The sequence below is a fragment of the Lathamus discolor genome, chromosome 2 (genome assembly GCF_037157495.1).
Source record: "Lathamus discolor isolate bLatDis1 chromosome 2, bLatDis1.hap1, whole genome shotgun sequence".
Classification (NCBI taxonomy): Eukaryota; Metazoa; Chordata; class Aves; order Psittaciformes; family Psittacidae; genus Lathamus; species Lathamus discolor.
The window spans coordinates 112560330-112573386 of NC_088885.1; positions in this window are offsets into that span (position 1 = coordinate 112560330).

Genomic DNA, 13057 nt, shown 5'->3' on the forward strand with positions numbered 1-13057 from the left:
GAATAGAGGAGTTTTTATGGTTAAAGTTTAGAATAACTGAACAGAAATATGATGGGGGACAGGATGGGAAATAAGGGACTTTCATCACTGCTAACATTGCAGTGCATAGCTCTGCATCATGGGGCATCCCATGGTGGTACCCACCCCTGTGCAGTGTGGACTGAAATATCTGGGAGTCACTAAGAATAAATCACTGCCCTCTCCCCTTGCTGCATGGTTTTAAACTGTGTGAGGTGGGATGGGATGTCACCGTCATGAGTTTTCTCTATAGACCTGACCAGAACCTACTCACGTAAGGGCCAAGCAGATATTTTGGCTGCCCTTGAAGCTCATTCTGGTTGGCAGCTTGCCTCAGCAGCAATGTTGGGAGCTTGGAGATGGCAGGTGGGAACGTTTTGACTGACACTGTGATCTTCTTTCAGCAATGCTCTGAGAAAAAGCATCAAAATGCTGATAGCCTCCCTCAGCACTGTGCCACACGGTCTGGTGAAGGAGCAGGCATTGCAGCAACCCAGAAACACTCCTATTTCTGGCCTGCCCCAGTTCTGCTGGCATTTGCACTGGCTCCAGGCTTGAGACAATTGAGCATTGCACAGTTCCTTGACTTCAATGCAAAAGAATGAAATCTCACAGACATTTACCTTTTCTGAAAGTACTTCCTGAATTTTTTATAAAACCCTGTATTTATTTTTTTTTAATTTATTTTATTTTTCCAGATTACTTCCTAAACAAGTGCTTTGGTGCTCTTTTTAGTAACATATATCCATGGGGTTGACCTATCACTACAATAATAACATAGTTTCTATACTGAAATAGCTTTGTCTGAAGCTTTCTGGCTAACAAAACAAGCAGCATAGCTTTGGTGTCTCCACCCAGCACACAGTAGACATACAACAGCATTATGCAATTTGACATGGCTGGCAGCTCCACCAGCAAAGGCAAAAGCTGGAAAGATCCTTCTGTTGCCCTTGCCGGAGATTATAACACCGTAGGATGTAACAGTCCCAACGACATCACATAAAGCCAGATTTCCACTGCATTGTGGACATACTTCTCTGCTAAAGGCTACCTGGTATCTCTCATAAAAGCCCCTCATTTATACTTCATCTCAGATAGCCTCTTTCCCAAATGTCAGAGTTTGGCATGGTATCTGAAACGAAGAACACCCATCCCTGAAGACCAGTGGTTTTATAGGCTTGAATACATTTTAAAATATAACAAATTATCTTTCTTCTTAGGCTTAACAGCAGGCACAGTCTACGAAATCCTTTTAAGTCATCAGTTGTGCCTCAGAATCTGAGAAGCATTTAGGAAGCAAGTTCCTTGTTATTAACCCTTTGGATAAACTCTGGTTTGCTTTGCTGTCTCCCAGGGTGGCTTGTAGGAATTCAAACAACAGTATGAAAAGAATAAACACAGAACACACAAATCAGTATCAGCAGTATTGCTGTCGCTACAGCAATTATTAGATGATTTAAATTACTATTAAAGTATTTTAATACTATGCCTTTGCATCTGAAACTGATAAAAATCTTGAGTGGAGTGGTTCAAGAATGCATTCACATGAACAAAATTATGGAAAATATATTTAGCAATACACTTAGCATTCACATGAATAATGTAACTCCCTTCTTGGAAGGATTAAGAATCTGTAATTTCTGCATTTCTTTGACTAAAACTTGGCTTTAGCGAAGCTAATGGCTAATCTCTGCCTTGGCCTTCTTCAGCAATATAAAAAGAGAGAAAAATTCCTGGTTTTCTATATCAAAAAACAAAGAAAAGTTGAAGGCTATGTGGAGTGGACAGAAGGCTGGTAATATAGTGTCTAATTTAGCAAGTGATTAAAAAGTGCAGCTATAGATCATCAGGACAGTGAGGCATGTCATTGCAGGCAAGCATATAAGTAAACTGACCTGCTCCACCAGGGCCCAAAAGAAACTGCAGTCATCTAGGACATGGAGACTTTAATGATCCTACAAAGAGAAATTATCTTTCCTGTAATGCTGGGGTAGATTATTAGTATAATCCACTGTTATCACATAAATGTCCCTATTCACACTAGGTCTGAGGTAGGTGCTTAAGACTTTGTAGCCTTGCCTTATTCTAGCAAACGATCTCCAGAAAGAAAGAGTGCTCTGATATCAGCAGCAGTGCCCATACCTCCCTCACCTAATATGCCAATGGAAATTTTCCTAAGATTTTATTTTCTCCTGTTAGATATGCTTTGCTTTTCGCTTGAGTGTAAGGGTAAATGTGATTATTGAATCAGGCGAATTTGCTGGAACAGGATACAGAATAGAGTGGTGGTATGTCCCATGCTTTAATCTGTTGCTGGCCTTTTTGCCTCAGATCATCTATTTGAAGTTTTTATTTCACCTGCTCCAAGTTTTGGCATTATCTTTGTCCTGTAGAGTCCGGGTAACAAATCTGAGAGAAAAATATACCGTTGCCCTATCTTTCTACTGACTTGTGATAGCCAGCTGCACTGGAAACAGTTCCTGGTATAGCCTATCTGCTAGGTACACCTTCCTGTTCTTCAAAATATTCCAGAAATTCCAAACCCACAGTCCTCGTTTCTTTCCTCCTTCGCCACAGATACTATGCATTTCCTCCTCGCTCTTTTCTTAAAGTGCTGGTTACTAATAGAGTTGAAGTCCCATGTGCTGCATCTGCAGGGTCTCTTTCTCTCTGCCTTCCCACTGTTTCTTCGTCTTGCTCATTGGTGTGGGCTTGAGATTTCAATGGGCATCTCTTCTTTCTTAGCAGCTTCGTGGAACAGTCTTCACTTTTCTTACATCCTCAGTAGTCACAGCTAAGGGCAACAACTGTCACTGCAGCCGCACGCTTTCTTTTTTATGCTTTTTGGGTGGTATGTTCTGTCACTTGTACTCTAAGGACTGTGCACTATGATGGGGTTTTTTTGGTTTGTGGAAGCTACCCAGTGGTACTACAGATACTATCAGAAAAGTGTGACCTTCTCTATAGCTTTTGTTTTCTAGAACTGTGACATCTTTCTCATCTGAAACCTTTTCTGGCTTCCCACTCTCAGTTTCAAAAGCAATATATCCAATTTTTAACTTAATTCTTTCCTTTCTTTTCCCCATCTGAATCCTTTTGCTTCCTTTTGTAAAACATCTCCAAATCTTTGCTGTTTTAGGCCATAGTTCCACACTCATGAGTTTATTTATCCGGGCAACTCTTGCCAAGATTACCAAAGCCATTCATGTTCAACCAGTGGGCTCTTTCTTCCTCAATACACAGTCTGAATTACACAAGGGAAAGAGTACTGTTACCACTGGAGAGCACTCTTATACAGCTACAAATACTAATTTATGTCCATCAGCTCCCGACTTCAATATCCCCTTCTGTTCATTGTTTGAAACATCTGGCAGGTATTTTAAGTATTTGACCACCACTGATTATTAGAAGAGCTGGAGGAACTTTTTTCTCATGTTCTTCAGAAAGACTGGATCCTGTTATGCTACCTTCCACGTTAACTGCCCTTACGTGCTTCTGGGACAATACTATTAACCCAGTTTGCCACTGGACGTGGTCTCAAAGCTGAGGGGAACCCTCAGAGCTTTGCTTCATGCCCCCTTAACTCATACTCTGAAGAGCTTTGTGCTCTGTGGGGTCTAAGAAGTCATTTTACCAACTGTAATAACTGCAAGCATTTGTTTCCATCACTTTCTCCACTTTATGTCTTATGCAGAGGAGCAGCTTTGTTGTTTCATTAAGCAGTCTACCAGCAAACAGTGACAGCTTCCTGAAATTTACCCCATTAATAGCTGGGTGGACAATTCCAGTCTGGAATTTCAGGGGCTTTTATAATGCAATTGCAGCTGATAATGCTCTTGACTATGTGGGATTATTGCAGTGGTTCAGGGCACAGGCAGGCAGCTATTAGATTCTCCCAAAGCTCTCTCATCTACAGGTTGAACCAGCCCCATTCCCACAGCAAGTGGTCCAGCCCTGACTGTCCTTGTGGCTTCCACTGATCTCTCTCTAGTTCACCATATTTCTTGCAATGGGGTAAGGGGGTCAAAATCATGTACCGTATTTCAGCTGTGCTCCAGCAAGCACCAAGTAAAGGGGAGTAATAATTTCCACTGACACCCTTACTATGCTCCTGTTAGCACAGCCCAGGATGTTGTTTGCCTTCCTTGCTGCCAGCGTGCACGGCACATTCATGCTCAGTCTGAGGTCCACCAGGAACCCCAGGTCCTTTTAGACAGAGCTTCTCCCCAGGCAGTCAGTCCCCAGCCTCCTTTGCTGTCTTTCATATGCCTGTGGTGGTCTGACGGCTGATTTTAGTAACTGGCTTAATCTGGCTTGGCTTGGGATTCTCTGGACTTGATGTAACATCCTGCAAAAATACCCAAAGAAAACTTAACCTACTCTAATGGGATATTTTGTACCATCAGTTGAAAACAGGAACCACCCGGGATTGGGACCAAGTCTTGTGAAGATATATTCCTAATGGCAGAACCCTTTATCACTCCAGACATTTTCTGCAAATTGTTGCAATCCAGCCTGAATATGAATCAGTGGTCATTAAATCTTGCATTGTGAGTACAAGAGGCCAGATGACACATTTTGCCAAGGTCTCTCCGGTGCTCGTTGGAATGCAAGGGCTCTTTAGGCTCTTCTGAGTGATGCATGTCACATACTGCACATAAAAAAAAATGTACAAGCACTCCATGTGATCATACCAAGCCTCTGAAGATTTCTTTGGCTCTTCAGCTGCTGAGCTCAGATCCATAAGTGGGACACAGCGCTCCGTTCTTCAGCTTGCATGGAAATGCTGACTTGTTTAATTTAAGAATTATTGGTGGGATTTTCAGAAGGGCCTTAAGTGACTTATGAACATAAGCCCCATTGAAAGTTGAATCCTATTTTCCATAAATATCGACCATATTTCTTCTGGTAAAATGTTTCTGGCTCAAGGGCCTACTGCCAAAAACAACCTGTCTCCATTTCGAGACAACTTCACCCTGCATTTTTGATATGTGCAATGTCCCCACGGAGCACAGCGTTGCAGGCCAGGAAATGAGGGTGGAACAGAAGGAGCATAGGAAGCACTGCCGGCTGTGTATCCGACTTAGGAGACAAGACCTCTCGTGGCTGCAGCAGGGCTGCAAAGGCTGCAGCCTCCTCGGGACCCCAGCCAGGAAACTGCACGAGGTCTGGAGTGGGAGCCCCCCATCACTTCTTTTCACAGTGGCAGATGTCCCTCTCTAGCAACCTGTCATTCTAGGGGAAAACGACAGAGGTGACAGAAGCTGTCAGTTAGGGATTACGGCAGTTCCCCTGACTGGTTTCCATTGTCTGCTGCCCAGAAAATAGGCTAGCTGCTGGGGCGCAGGCTGGGACAGCAAGAGACTGGGGACAATGAAGCCCACAGCTCAAAAGAACAAGAGGAGGTAGGAAGTCCTGTGTCCCCCTTCCTTACTTCTTGCCCCTGCCTGGCAGTTCACCCCAATGGCTAATTCATCCCCTTCCATGCGTGGCTTGTTAACCATTTCACTGACAAATCAGGAGATTTCCAGAACAATTTGAATGGCCAGAGCAAATATCCGATCTATTCAGGTTCTTTTATCACAAACACAAATTCAGGATGAGCAGGATGAGGTGAGATTTCTAACGGGAAAATGTTACTGCATCATCAGCTGGAAAAAGCAAGCGTTTCCCAGTGTGCAAAACTGCTGCCAGTGTGGTTAGATATGATGTTCAGAGAGAGACACTGCCTAAAAAAGGGTCAGCTTTTGGGGACCGTGTGGTCTGCCTAGGGCTGTGAATACAATAGATATTAGCTTGGCCATGAGCTCAGGCCTTCTTGTCATCCACATTGAGGTGCTGGTTGCAGGATGCTGCAGCAGTCTCTGGCCTGGTCATTCAAGTACCCTTACAGTAGAAACAAGGGTGCAAGGCTGAGGGAGGTAAGAGGAGATGAGCTCCTGACCATTTCCTGAAGACTGTATCTGGGTCCCCTGACCCAGAAGCTTATGTGTGCCTCTGGTCCTACGGAGTAGATTGACCCTATGAGATACGTTTCTACTTGTTAGATTGAACAGGCCATCCAACGAACTGATAAATATTGCTGAATGTTTCATTTCTGGTAAGTATTGGCTAGTTCAACATGGAAGAAGGAAAACAAAGACTTAAGAGAGAAACAACGGAGAATAAAAGGAAATACATCTTTATTCAGTTTCTATTTTATTTTTTGGAGGACCAGACCACTGCATTTCTGTTGTACTTTCTTAACAGATACCAGGAGACTTTTTAAAGGTTATTTTTGGAGCCACTATAGCTCATTCTTTCCTGGAGCCCTGGCCAGGTCAGTGACACTAAGGAATGACTATTCGTACCAGACGAGCTCTGCTTCTCAACCTCTGTGTCCCATGGAGGAGGCACTATTGCTTAAAGGAAATCTAGCAGGGTTTGTTTTAGGGTTCAACTTGTTTCCTTGGATCCCCATGGAAAGTGACCATGGCAATCAGCAATATTAATTGGGCTGCACAGAAACTGAGCCAGGAGCCTGGGCTCCCCTTCACGGAGCAGTCACAGAGACCCAGATGCCAGCTGAAGTCTGTGAGGGTGGAGGCAGCAGGCTGCTATATTCAAGGACTGGGGCCAGCTCTGTGCTGGGAACACAAGCCATGCTGTCGGGTCATGGGTTGTAAGAGCAGTGTTGTGCAGCATCTTCACATGTGCTTCTCCATGCCTGTCCAGGATGCCCGCGTACTCACAGGTACTGGGTTTGTGCTCATCCCCACAGTGTCTAATGTATGTGAGATGCACGCTTGCATAAGCAATGCTGAAATCCCAGCTCCACTGGCCAAAGCACCTCTCCGACCTCTTGTGCAGCTGCTAGTGCTGGGGAGTGCAGGAGAGGCCAAGAGCTCACCTTTCTTCACCTCAGAGAGCTTTGGTCTTAAACCGGGGGGAGAAATACTCAAGCAAGTGACTCTTGTGCCCTATATTTTTAATGTACAGCAGGAGATTTCAGTAAGCCATTACTCTGTTTTCCCTTCCTGCGTGATTAGTTTTGCGAAGGAGTGTGCTTGTGACAGAAATAGCAATAAACACATGCAGCAACTCACACTCTTTCCACACATATCTTTGGGGCCAGCCCATGAACCATTTCGTCACACTGATGAAGGGTTGCACGGGCAGCTCCCACCAGCCTCAGTGGGAGCAAAGCCCCTGCCTCTGCTGCGGCTGCTCCTTGGTGGAAGCCAGAGGAACGGCTCACAGGTGACACTGCCTGACTGGCAGCTGCAGAAACAGATGCTCAGCTTCATGCACTCAAGGGATGCCTGTTTCCATGCTGTTATGAATAGCTTGCAATTAGTGGCTGGTGGGATAGGGACACGGTAAGTACAACGGCCAGCCGCCGTCATAATGCGGCTTTATTCGACTTCTTTGTGGCTGCAGCCTTGAAAAGTCTGGAAAAGGTTTTCACACTAAATTATGTCTCAGCCTAGATCCAGAGGCATGAAGCAGTCTGCTGGTTGTCCTTGTTCACAGAGGATCATATTGTGTTTATAGCTGGCAGTGAACTTTTGCTATAATCATTGAGTATGTGTAAATGTTTTAGACATAAGCAAATACCATAGGTGGCTGAACTTTAGCAAACATCAAAGCACATGTCTTCAAGGAATTCAAGGTACTTGATGACCGTGGCTATTTACCAATAGAGACAGAAACAGAGCTACCAACTTAGGTAAAGCAAGTGAGCTCACAAAAGGTGATTCTCCATGGTTTGTTTTTTTTCCAAGTTTCATATCATGGCTCTTGGATAGAAATATCCTGATCAATGCTGTTTTGATTAATGGTTCACAGGAAAAGGAACCACGCATCTTCTCTCCGTGTTGGGCTCTTCACACGTGGTGACTTCCCCTTCCATCTCAGCCTCATCAGTTTGGAGAGGAGTCACCTTTCCATACAAGTCTTCCAAATTTCCATGAGGGAAAGAGTACCTTTAGGTTGATGCAATGTTCTAGTTGCAAAGTGTCACCTCAGTGCACTGTGTGATGCACCTGATGAACTAGTGACCCTCACTCCTCCCAGCCCTGGGTCTTGCGGAAGGAGCAGCTCTGCCATGCCAAGCCACTACATGTGATATGAACCTCTAAACCCAACTGTTTTCTCCGTGCTTTAATACAGAGCAACCTTATCACATTCATCAACCAACCCTAAACATTCCCCAGGTGTTATGGATACCCTGCTACCAAAGTCAATGCATTGCAGGGAACCCTAATATCTTTTTTTGTTCTGGCTTCTCTGTTTTATATCTGTCAATGCCACACATTATAAGGCAGGATGAGGAGTCTCTCTGGAGTTTTTATTACAACATGAGAACAATGGTTTTCTTATTTGTAGCCCAGTCTTTCAGGAAAGATACCCTGCAATGGAATATATCCTCATCCATCTGTGATGAATGATGTGCATCTCTTTATACAGATGTTTATACAGTGTTAGTTAATTGTAATTACTTATCGTATTTCAAAGCAGCTGCAGCATGGCAGAGATCCTCTAAATGACTACTGTTCTTCAAAGATGCTGTGAACATTGGTTTCTAAAGGATAGGTGAGACAAGCATGAATCTATCCCAAAGAGATTCCCCTGCAAAGAGACAAAGATGAAACTGAGTTTTCTCTTAGCAGTTCCATTTCAGCCTTTGCTACCACTGTAGACGTAGATGCCATTAGCATGTAGTGGTGGGAGAGAAATTTGAGCATGAAACATCGCACAGATGGGCCAAAGAAGGGACATTTTGCACATCCTCATCACCTCCAGTGCCCTGCCTCATCCAGCTCCCTCCTTCCTCTAGCAAATATGATTCCCTTTAGCTTCATTGTGTGGGTGCTGACAAAATGCAGAACTACAGCAATGTTTTTTCCACTTGGGGAATTAGGGAAGCTTGAATTAAGCCCTCCCTGTTGATATTTGTAGTGTGCTGTGCTTGTTTTGTTTTATTTTTATGTATCTTACAGCTCTGCTAATTCAATCACATCCACTCCTCCTGCTCACCCACAAGCAGTATGCCATTAGCAGCTTCTTGCTTGCTTACCATCTCTGTGTCACTGTCAGGTGTATGCAGCTCTCTCTTTGCTCCCTCCACATTAAAAGCACTTTAGAGGGTTTGCTTTTGCTGTTCAGATCCTTACATGTTCATATAGCCGCTGTGCTGCTTCAATATAGGCAAAGAATTCCTTGATTATTTTATTTTAAATTTTATCTGATAATTCAGTCCACTTTTCCAATTCACCATTGTATGGATCAGGCTTGAAACCGTACTTTCATTATCCTGGAATCAGAAGGACAGGAGAACAGTGGTAGTTTGGCTAGATGAAGGGTTCGCGTAGCATATGTCCCTAACGCACTGATTGGTGACCGATGGCTTTTGCCAGCTGCAGCATTCTGTAGCTCACGGACCTCCTCAGCGAGCTGGTACTTTCATATTTAACACTTGATCATTTTGTTCTATGAATTTTCCTAATGGTTTTATTTAACCCACATAGCCTTTTACCTTCTACTATATAATGTGGTAAAGAGCTACGCAGCATAGCTACATTTTGGGTAGGGAAATACCTTCTTTGTTTGTGTGAAACCTGTTAGCATGATTTTCCTTCACCGAGATGCTATTAAGGCTGTACTGTATTACTTGTGCCACTGTAAGCTAAGAAAAGAAAAAGAAAACCTCCATATTTTTTATCATTCTGGAACAAAACATGTCAGGTTTGTAGGTAAAAATGAAATGGCCCATAATGAATATGATGTCAAGTACAAATTGCAAATCAGACCTGACAATTGTATGTCTGAAAATCTGATGATGCAGTTTTTCCCCATTCTTTAAGACCTTTGAACAAATCATTGGGGGTTGGCAACATCTGAAAGTGCTTAGGTGAAAGTGACATGAAAAGGTGTGATCAAAGCCATTTTCATTGCAGACATAAAAACATAGCATATCTGATTTAAAACAGGGTAAGCAAAACCTAACCTGCCTGCTGGAGAAGATTCCATTGAAACTAGTTTTTGCTATCATGAGGCTCAAGTAGCATGCTTGGGACGCTGGAGATTTGGATCTAAAGCAAGCCCTCACCAACAGGCATTTAAATACGCTAGAGACTTTAGAGTCTTGCAATGTTATGATGTTATGTATATGAAGAAAACTCTCTTTAAATTATGCAGTCTGATGTTAGAATGAAGTTAAACTGCATACAAAATAATAATTTTCATTATCAGTTAAAAAATCACCCCGCATTTTAAAAAGATGTTCATAGGCATCTAGGTTAAAAGAGAAGAAAAAATCCAACTTTTTAGCAAGGTACAAAAAATGTGTTTAGCTTCAGGCATTCTTCAAACTGCTTCTTTTCTGGGATGGGAACACAGATGTGCGAGATTCCGGATTTATTTCCAAGCCAATACTCTTAATTAACTTCAAATTGTTTAAATATATAACATCTCAGTACAGGGAAGCAGCGTCCTGGGGGTGCGCTGTGCTGCACTCAGGCTACAGTTGTTTTTGAGCTCCACCTGCAGCACCCAAACTACGACAATGGGCCAATGTATAGCCCTGAGTTGGCAAATTACTTCAGTGTGTGTCTGTTCTCTGGGTGTAAATGAGGTCAGAAGGGTGTTTATAATGGGAGGGATGTCTGGGATAGGAAATAGGGATGTTGGTTAAAGCTAGAGGAGCACATTTGGCCACTGCTTTCAAATGACCTTGGGAATGTCTGGGCAAAGGAAAATAGTACTTAGGGAAGATATGCAGGCTCTGGAAGATGGAGACTGGTCCTGGACTGTAGGACTTGAGGGTAAACAATGGGCAAGGAGTAGGTAGGAGAGATTGGGTTTGGTTGGGTAAATGGATGGATTCCAGTGGTACACAAAAATGAAACAGAAAGAGGTATTTTCAGTAGGTTTAAATTCATTATACATGATCTGTTCCTCCAAGGTAAAGGATTTAGCTGTTCACAAGTCAAAAGGGAATTGAAAAAGCCTACCTGTGGCCTCGGCTAAGGTTGTCTCCCTCAGCTCCCAGTATGCAGGAGCCAACATCATTTGTGCCAGTTGTGTGCTGCACTGATCCTGTGGGCAGTGGCACCAAACACAGGTCAGGGGAAATTAATATTTCCATCTGTGGAAGTGGTGACGGGTTTGAGCAGTGTGCAGCAAACGGCACCTCCTCCTGCCAACTTAGCACCCAGAGTAAAGGAAAACACTAAACTACTGCTCATTGTATGGTCAATGTCCTCCTTACGCACCCACTGAGGCTGTGGTCCTGAACAAACTTGAGTGCACGAATACACAACTGAGAGATCTTTATCCTACATACAGTCAGCTGCAAATAAGTCTTCTAGCTTATTGAATTTGTGACTTCGATATTGTTATTTTGCAGTGAACACATGAACCCATACAAGTATGCATACACACGCACATGCCACATGCTTTTTGTACCTGATTTTTCTCCTGTATTGCACTGGTAAGATAAGCACTGTAACTCCAATATCTTGAGGAGAAATGTTCAGAGCTAAAAGTACTGTAAATGAGTAGATAATCAAGGCTACAATGTCACAGCCCCCCAGCTTCTGGGCTACATGCAAGGGAATGTCCTGAGGATGTATCTATTCTGAATCCCACACTGTGAGGAGATCCCCAAGCAAGCAGCTAGAGAGCAAGCTCTGGATGGTTGTGTCAGTGTGGTATGATGTTATTAATTAGTCCTGAGTTAATTAGCCCTGGTGAGAGGCAGTGCTAACCTGGTTGTTTTGCTTTGGGGATACTACGTAGTGTCTCTGCATGGGATTGTGCTGTGTCACACCTTGAGGACGTACCATCCCCGTGTGAGCCAAAGCGAGATCTGCCACACTGTGCCCCCTGTGCCACATGGGTAGGCCATTGGATTTGATGGGAAGGATGGTCTGTGTTGCTCAATAGTAACCTCTTTCCTTTACTGAAGAAGACCACAGGAGTGAAAGGGCTGCTGCAGAACTCTGCAGAGTGGGCCTCTAGGGTTGCAGGGAGAAGGTGAAGAAACAGGTCATCTATTTTTCTGTCGTGGGATTAAATGAAACAGGCTCAAAAAGAGAAAATGCAGCATTTCTTTAAACAGTGTGTAGTTAAGAAATCAAACTCCTTTGCCAGTATTCTCTGCGTGTTGGACATTTATATAGGCTCAGAAAGCTAATCACACAAATAATACAATAAAAAGCCACCCAAAGCTGTTGGATGGCAAGACTCACTTTCAGCTAAGGAGTGCTGGGGCAGCAGGCACTCAAGGCCAGGAAACGATATCAAAGTCCCTATATCAGTGCACTCGTCTTACACTTTTTCCCAGTCATCTGCTGCTGGCCAGTGCTGTTGCCAGGCCTGGCTCCAAAGAGCTCTTCCCAGGTGTCACTGTGTTGTATCTGTATTAAATCTCATGGGTGTTCTCCAAACTCAAAGGAGCCTCTTGTGGTTAACTGAAAACATTGAAAGGGTTCAGCTACTTGGCATGTTCTTGAAAGAGGCAGAGACACCAAGGCTATAGCCACAGAAAAAATAATAATGCAAAACTGTGCGATCTTTCCATGCTGGGTTTGACCTATTCTCCAATAAAAATACATGCCACCAGTTCATGGCTTACACTGCGAACAATGATAACATTGCCCACAAAGGGCGTAGAAAGAACACATTTCTTGGACAAAGGTTTAGGCCAACTCAGACCAAATTAAGTAACAGTAGAAATACATCCCTGATTCCAAGGCATCTGGTATCTCATGCTGAGAAAAGCTCAAGCATCTGTTGCCACAGACAGAATAGCACAAGTATATCTGATCTTTAGCAAAAGCTCTTGCTTAGTAAATCAAATACTACAGAAGCACCAAGCAGCATCTAGTGAGTGGAATAAGCAAAGAGTTGTGCTGTGTGCTGAGCAGACTGATTGATAGTTGTCAGGCTTCCAAAGCTCTGATCCATCCCTATATTCAGAGCAAGCAAACAAGAAAAGGAAATTCAGGAAAGGAGGACAATTAGCAGTTGCTCCTGCAAGAAACACTTGAAGGTT